The sequence below is a fragment of the Tachypleus tridentatus genome, chromosome 12, assembly GCF_004210375.1.
Source record: "Tachypleus tridentatus isolate NWPU-2018 chromosome 12, ASM421037v1, whole genome shotgun sequence".
Taxonomy (NCBI): domain Eukaryota; kingdom Metazoa; phylum Arthropoda; class Merostomata; order Xiphosura; family Limulidae; genus Tachypleus; species Tachypleus tridentatus.
Genome location: NC_134836.1, coordinates 12259232 through 12267458, shown reverse-complemented (window position 1 = coordinate 12267458; position 8227 = coordinate 12259232). Strand labels below are relative to the sequence as shown.

General features: G+C 34.2%; 1 pseudogene across 1 annotated transcript in view; it reads left to right on the top strand.

Moving 5' to 3' along the window:
* The first annotated feature begins 365 nt into the window (after window positions 1-365).
* LOC143234945 (apoptosis inhibitor 5-like) overlaps window positions 366-8227 on the top strand; it is a 33463-nt pseudogene continuing 25601 nt past the window's right edge. Inside the window, exons 1-2 of the transcript XR_013018870.1 lie at window positions 366-383; window positions 941-1099. The product of XR_013018870.1 is annotated as an apoptosis inhibitor 5-like (transcript). The remainder of the gene's footprint in view (window positions 384-940; window positions 1100-8227) is intronic.

Genomic DNA, 8227 nt, shown 5'->3' with positions numbered 1-8227 from the left:
TTCTAAAAAATGAATGCAAATTAAAAGAATAAATCAATCTGCTAAAACTGTAGTATATAGTCAGACTATATATCTTTTCCTCTTTTTTCATAAATCACATTGGCATGCCTGTACTAGGATTGATTCCACTATTTTATCTTCATCAACTATTGGAATAAACAGAAACACTCATTTTGATTGTTTTCTTTATTAATTACTGATAATAAATAATTGATCATATTGATTAATTGACTAAGTTGCTGAGTTCTAATTTATGCTCACTTAATTAAATTATATATTCTCTGATTCAGATTCTACACATGAAACTTCTGAATTACATACAGATGTTATTCTTGTATCATGGATAGATAATTTAGTAATGAGTAATGGTGCACATAGAAATTGTACTGAAAATAAGTAATTCTGGCTTCAATCAAGCATTTGATTAATAATTTGATAATTAATTGTTAGTCATTTATAACAAACCTTTATGATCCATTCTGTCCTGAAGTGTTTTATACATCAAAAGTAAACTACACTGGGAGGAAACACTCCCAGTGAAAATTTCTTTCCTCTCTCACTTGTATTATTGTGTTTAAAGTCATAGTCATATATTGCCACTATCCGTATGAGCATTTGCAGTTAGCTAATGAGTTGACATATAAATGCAGAATCAAAATCATGCCATCATGGTTGTGAATGCTGAAACATACAGTGACTAAGAAAACTTTCAATAATTCATAAGAATTGTTAACTGTATAGTATTATTTAATAAATAGTTACATTTTATTCTTTTAGTGCTTACATTTCTACAGATAATCAGTCATTGGTTGGTTCCACCTAATCAGTTATCAAATGTGATTTTTATAACCAGTTTTAACTACTAGTGCTTAGTGAGTTTTTATTCTAAAGTAAGGATTTTTTCTATCTTTGAAATAATTTTTCCTTTCTTCATTTTTAGCATGAAAAAGAATACATTGAAATACTAGAAGCTGTCAAGGCTCTGGAAATGAGCGGCTTAGCTTCACAATTCATAACCACGTTTTTTAAGAACTTCCCACATCTTGTAGACAAGGCTATTGATGCCCAATTAGACCTTTGTGAAGATGATGATATTGCAGTAAGTTTTTGATAATGTGCTATATTTGTTGTAGTAGTAGTACTCATAGAAATAAATTACACATACTAATATTAAATTTTAAAACAACTTATTTTAAGTCTGTTAGTTTCAGTTCTTCAGCTTTTCAGGACCATTCAATAAATATTGTATCATGAATAACTCATTTGAAAGTTATCTACAGAACTGAAAATGTTTTTTGTAAACATTGTATAAAATACAGATGATTATTATTATTTATAGTGTTCATTTTTTGTCTGGATAATTTTTTTGTTTCCACTTCAGTGTTTCTGATAGATTGTTGAAATATTCCCTTTTCTACACTGTATTTTACTGTTTCTCTACCTCACAGAAGAATGCTTCTGTGGTTTGACTATTTATAAACAACTAAGAATCCATCATCTTCCACCCTAGCAGTTCACAATAGGACATCTGTGCTGTGCTCAGTAAGAGTATGAAAACCTAATTTTTAGATTTATATCTTGGTGATATCTGTTTCATGAGACTCTCGTTATCAGTGTGCCCTCTATTCTGGTGCTGTATATACAGTCATGTGAAAAAATTAGGATACCCTATGAAAACCTGTATATATGTGTAACAATTTTGGATAAATGGATATTTAATCTCAATTGTAACAATACTGAGAGATTAAAGTAATATAACTAAACAATTAAAACCAAAGAAAAGACTTTTCAAGATTTTCTGTAAAATGTAATTTGAAAAAAATGCATATTCTAACTGAGGAAAGTTAGGACACCCCCACATTTATACCCACTTAAAATGGCTCAACTCTCACACAGGTGTATCACACCAGGTGCAGGTGATTAGAAGATCGTTACTCGGCATTGTGAATGAGGCTTGCCCTGTTTAAACCTCAGACATTTAGTTTGGTGTGCTCTTGACTGTTGAAGTGAGAGTGAGAGCAAAAAAAGCTGTCTGAGGCCTTCAGAAAGAAAATTGTAGCAGCTTATGATCTGATAAGGGATTTAAAAAGATCCCAAAATATTTTGAAATTAGCCATTCCACTGTCTGGAAAATAGTCAACAAGTGGAGGACTTTCAAAACAACTGCCAACATGCCCAGGTCTGGTCGTTCAAGCAAGTTCACCCCGAGAGCAGACTGCAAGATGTTAAAAAGAGGTCTCCAAACACCCTGACATGTCATCACGGGACCTACAGCAGGCTCTGGCTACTGTTGATGTGAAAGTGCATGCCTCTACAATCAGAAAGAGACTGCACAAATTTAACTTGCATGGGAGGTGTACAAGGAGGAAACCTTTACTCTCTAAGAGAAATATCAAGGCCAGACTGAAGTTTGCCAGATAGAATGTAGACAAAGATCAGGACTTCTGGAATAATGTTTTTGGGACAGATGAGTCCAAAATTGAATTATTTGGACACGAGAATAGAAGACATGTTTGGCGTAAACCAAATACAGCATTCCAGGAAAAGAACCTCGTACCAACTGTGAAGCATGGAGGTGGAAGTGTCATGGTTTGGGGCTGCTTTGCTGCAGCAGGACCTGGACAGCTCACAATCATAGAATCCACCATGAATTCTACTGTGTGTCAGAGGGTGCTTGAGGATCATGTGAGACCATCTGTAAGAAAATTAAGCTGAAGCGGAACTGGACCCTGCAACACGACAATGACCCAAAACGTACCAGTAAATCTACTAAGGACTGGCTGAAAACTAAGAAATGAAGAGTCCTGGAATGGCCCGAGTCAAAGCCTAGATCTTAATCCCATTGAGATGCTGTGGGGTGACTTGAAACGGGCTGTACATGCAAGAAACCCCTCAAACATCTCACAGCTGACAGAGTTCTGCATTGAGAAGTGGCGCAAACTTTCTTCAGACCGATGTCAGAGACTGGTAGATGGCTACAAGAAGCATCTCACTGCAGTTATTTCAGCCAAAGGGGTAATACTAACTGTTAGGGGGTAGGGTGTCCTAACCTTTTTCTCAGTTCGAATATGCATTTTTGTCGAATTACATTTTATAGAAGATCTTAAAAAGTCTTTTCTTCAGTTTTAATTCTTTAGTTATATTACTTCTTTCAGTATTGTTACAATTAAGATTAAATATCCATTTATCCAAAATTGTTACATATATACACAAGCTTTCATTAGGGTGTCCTAATTTTTTCACATGACTGTAAGCACCTGATTTAGATAATATTATCACATTTTCTTCATACAGTGATCATTGACAGGTTTTACTGTACTACAACTATTGGAGATACTATGAGCATTCTTCGTGTTACTCTGCTGTTTTTTATTTAAAAAAAAAAAGTTTGGTAAATTGGTGTACAGACTTTAATCCCCCAAAGTATTAATTCCAGAACAGGGGTTAGTTCAGGTCTCTCCTATCTTGCTTTGATATCTAGCATTACTCAGTAGTTGGGGGGAGGGGCAAGTCACTATCAGTTGAGGCTGTCTGTGACATTATTATTAATGAGATGGAGATATATTTTGTTTTGTGGTCAGTGGTGTTTTTTGTGGGGGCTCTGGAGCTACATTTGCAGGTGATCCAGGACATTCTGGAGAGAATTTTGATTCACTTTTTCCAATGTCTTTCTTTATTTTGTTGGCTTCTCAGGAAGCCAAATTGAGAACATTTGCCCCTGGCTTCTTTTCTTCAGTTGGTAAATTGAGTGTGAGATTTTTGGTGTTTTCTTGATTGCTTCTGAGTATGTGCCTTCCTTTATTTCAATAAAGTCTGAGGGCAAATACTTATTTCTCCTTCCATTGTCTAATACTGTGTTTCATGCAGTGAGATTTACTTCTCAGTTATGTTCGTCGAAACAACATTCCAACATGCTAGCTGGATGCATATCTAGGTTTTCAGAGAATAGACTTGCTTCTGGAACTTTGAGGGTATCAAAACAGTTTCTGGTCAACATTGTAGATCACACTTATCTAAGATTTGTTTAACCCTGACTACAGTTCTAAGATATTTATTGCCCTCAATTTTTGCTGGAAGTCTCTTGGTGATTGCCACATCAATTTGTTGATGAATTGGAACCATTATTATCATCTGTGCTTGATTGTCAGCTTTTGCACTTTACCTAGTCTCCTGGCCTGTATGCTGTCAGGATTTGTAGGGTAGAGATGTGTTTGCCTTCTAGCTGCCTTCCCTTTCTTTGACCCTTGAATTTTGTGGGTATTTCAGAGTTTATGGAATAAAAAGTTGATGTCACTTGTCTGCATTCATCTCTTTCATTGTTGGCTTTTTGATGCTTCTTGGCTCATACGGGGAATCATAGTCCTTCATCTGTTCTATTGCCCCATACTCCCAGTGCCAGCACATTGTTTATTTGGTACTCAGAATAGATTCTATTCATGTTCATGAGCTTCCTTTTTATGTGGAAAACCTTACCACAGATCTATATTTACTTCAGGTTCTTGCATAAGGACTAGTCATTCAGTTCACATCTTCACCACCATTATCCATCCAACCTGTTTCTACCTCTTACAGATCTTTGCATTTTAAAACTTTGTTTCACAACTATCAGAGATTTGTTGGTCAAGGGGTCAGTAGAGAGAGTTGTCCTAATTCTTACTAAGTTTTATTTTCATCTCTTTATTGTAGTGAGGAAGACAGGAGATTGTCATATGGTTGTTGATCTTTCTCATCTAAATCAATTCTTTGATCTTCTAAAGTTCGCAATGGAATCATTTCTTACTCTACAATGGTATTTTTACCAGGACTATGGATGACCAAGTTCGATGTTGCAATGCCTATCAGCACAATCCAATAGTAAAATCATTCTACCACAATTTGTGTTTTGTGCATAAGGGTCAGGTGCTACAGTTCAAGACTCTGCCCTTCAGACAAGTATCTACAACATAAATGTTCTACTGCATCGTACAAGCTGTATTTTGTCACCTTCATTCCATATGCCTGTGCATACACTCTTACATGGGCAACTGGTTACTGCTGGCACTTTCTTTTTAGATGGTCAAATGTTACACCCAGATTTTAATCTTAGAAGCAACCAAGACGGACTTTATTGTTAAAACCAAGAAATCTGTTCTCACTCCACAACAGTGTATCATCCATGTGGATGTCTTTTTCAACACATAGTGACATGGTCAACTTTCATCCAGCTTTGTGCTATGGAAGAGGCAATCTAACACTTACTCATCTGTCCTTGTCCCAATGTGCAGAGTTTTTCATTTTGAGGATGTGACCATCCTTTGAATTTCTCATTTATTTGGAGCAAGTGCACATGAGATATCTTCATTGGTCTCTATGCAACCAGTGAATTATGAAAAGTGATTTGTTCAATTTCATAGTTACCTTATGAGGATTGACATCTTAATTTCAAATAGTGACTAGATTACAACAATACTATGACAGGTGTTCCTCTGCTGCTACCTCATCTTGAGATTCATTTCTTCCCAGATGCCTTGCTTCAGAAAAAGGGTGCATATCTAAAGGATCAGGAATTTCAGAACCTATGGATGGATGATGAGGCATTCTTACACACTGTTCATAGGGTAATGCCTCAAGGTCTAGACTTGTTAACCCTATCTGAGTGGGCATCATTTACTGCATATGTCATGAAGTGTTAGTGACTTACATTCAAAATTTTATTAAACTAAATTTTTTTTATCTTATACCAATTAGTGTAGACATAAACTTGTAGCTAATAATCCATATTTTAACAGTATATAAGCTTTAAGTTCTTAATTTCACTGGGCAATATTTTACAAAATCCTGAATTTTCCCTAGTGTGATAAAGGTGACACATTTTCTGTAGACATTATGTCTTCTCCGTTTTATTCACAACTCCTTCAATAAGTATGGAATGTAATTTAAATTACTCTCTTTAAAATGATTGTTGCTCAGACAAGCCATATTTTGCCATTATTTTCAATTTTATTTGGTTACAGATTCATCAAATAGAAAATCAAACACCTCTTTTCACACCTACCTGTTTTATTCTTTCTTTCAGGATTTGTTAATAGTTATCTTTTACATTTAATTGCATTTTACCTATAATCAATAGAAAGACAAAGTTTTCATCTACCAAATGATGTATTATATAACATTGTGTTCTAAACAGTTAATCATCATTTTAACATGCAGAATGGGCTTCATTCCTTTGGGATGAGTACTGACTAGCTTGGACAAATTTGTAATGGCTTGTCCAGAATAATTGTGGTAGTTAGTTTTTTCATGTTGTTATTCTATATTCTTTAATGCATTATACAATTAAATAATAATTTTTTATTGCAATACTACCGTAGCATAAAGAAAGTAGGATTATTGATGGTAAACAGCAAAAATAATACTTGAGTAAGTACTTTATTTCTTGTTTTTGTGTTATTCTTTCTTTATTATTATAAGATAGATTAACAATAAATAAGAGTCTTGTTAGGTTAGATTAGGTAAAATAAATAATATAATAAAAATATTTAACAAGTCATGACATGAGCAGCTGGGAGTACCTGGTGGATAAGGTAATTCAGTAGATTGATGTGAGCTGCAAATTACTCAAGTGATTTACAACTTAAAGGGTGTGATAATAGTTAGACATGGCATAAAAAGGCAATCAAAAGGGTAGTAAGACAATAAAATTTAATTACAAATAGATGTATATTTATAAGTTTAAAGCTGCTTAGGATAAACAAATGTAGTTTCATGTTACATTTGAAGTCATTCTATAAAGAAAAAAGTAGTTTAGTTTGTTTTTTGTTGTTGTTTCGAGGTCAGTCAAATTGATGAACCCATGTATAGAGTTAAGGTAGAGAAAATGACATAAAATATAGTTTTACTGAAAACAAACATTTGAAATATATTTAGAAGGTCTTGGAGATTACACAAATGAAATTTGAAATGAAGAAAAGCATCTTTAATCTTAACATCAAAATTATTTTGCACAGGAACTATATACACATAAAACAAATATATTTAAGTACAAATCATTTTTTAGTTCATTAAAAATACCTCACTAAAAATATAATATTTTGTATGTAAAAGTCTTGTTTACTGAATGACTGACATTCCATGAAGATATACACGTTATAATAAAAGTTAGTAGTATCAAATCTGTAAAGACTTTGAATGAACACAAAGTGGTCACATGCTTAGTTAAATTGAGAGTTAAGGAGAAAATCATTATGCTTCACTTCAACAATGGTGTTGTCTTACATTTCCCATCAAGGGGGCACTCAGTCCAGTCTTTTTGTTCTTGAACCTTAGATCTTTATTGGACCCACACCCATTATATTATCTTGCTAGCTTGATGTGTTCTAGAGGGTAATGAATTTGGTGCTAAATCAATTATTTAAACCCAGCTGGGTTCTCTCTACAGCATGATGCTGTTTCACAAGGTTTTCTTTTGGATCCATTATATAGACACTGATGTCCATTACTGTAATGATCAATGTGTTTTCCACTAATTGGAACATTCAATTACCATTATTTTGGTTTCTGGTACCTTTCCCTCAAACATTGTCAGAAGATGCATTCAAACAGGACTGGATAATATTGCACCTCTATACCTTCCTACAGATTCATATGGTACAAAGAGTTTTTGCTATGATTTGTTCAACCCCTTGTCAGGTTCTTTTGATAATACCAGATTGGTTGGCTGACTGAACACTGGTTTCTAATTTTGCAGTACCTTCAGGTGTGCTAATCTCTTCCACTTCCTTCTCGTCTATTTCTGAAGCATCATAATGGAGGTTTTGCAGTTTTTGACATGGTATTGGGAGTTAACTTCTGTGGTTGCCATGTGTTTGTTTCAGTTTTGTGCAGCCCACAATGGACAATTATCACTGTAAGTAGCACAGTTATTGACAAGGGTGTATTAAGAGGTACGTTGGATTTGTATTGTCCAAAAGTACCAACCCTAACTCATTTTTTTACTTGGCTTTTTCAAAGGGGTTTTGTATCTTTCACTATTGCCTTTTATAAGTAAGGTGGCCTTATCAACTACTTTGTTATCCAAGATGAAAATTAATTTAGTTCAGAGTGCTCTCAGGCCTACTGAAATTATTTTGCGTTCTTCAACCCAAACAACCATTTCAGTTACCTAACTAGGGTATAAAGATGGTATTACATGCTTTTTATCTTATGTACTATGTATCATATTTACCTTAAGGTTTATTCATTTGTTGCT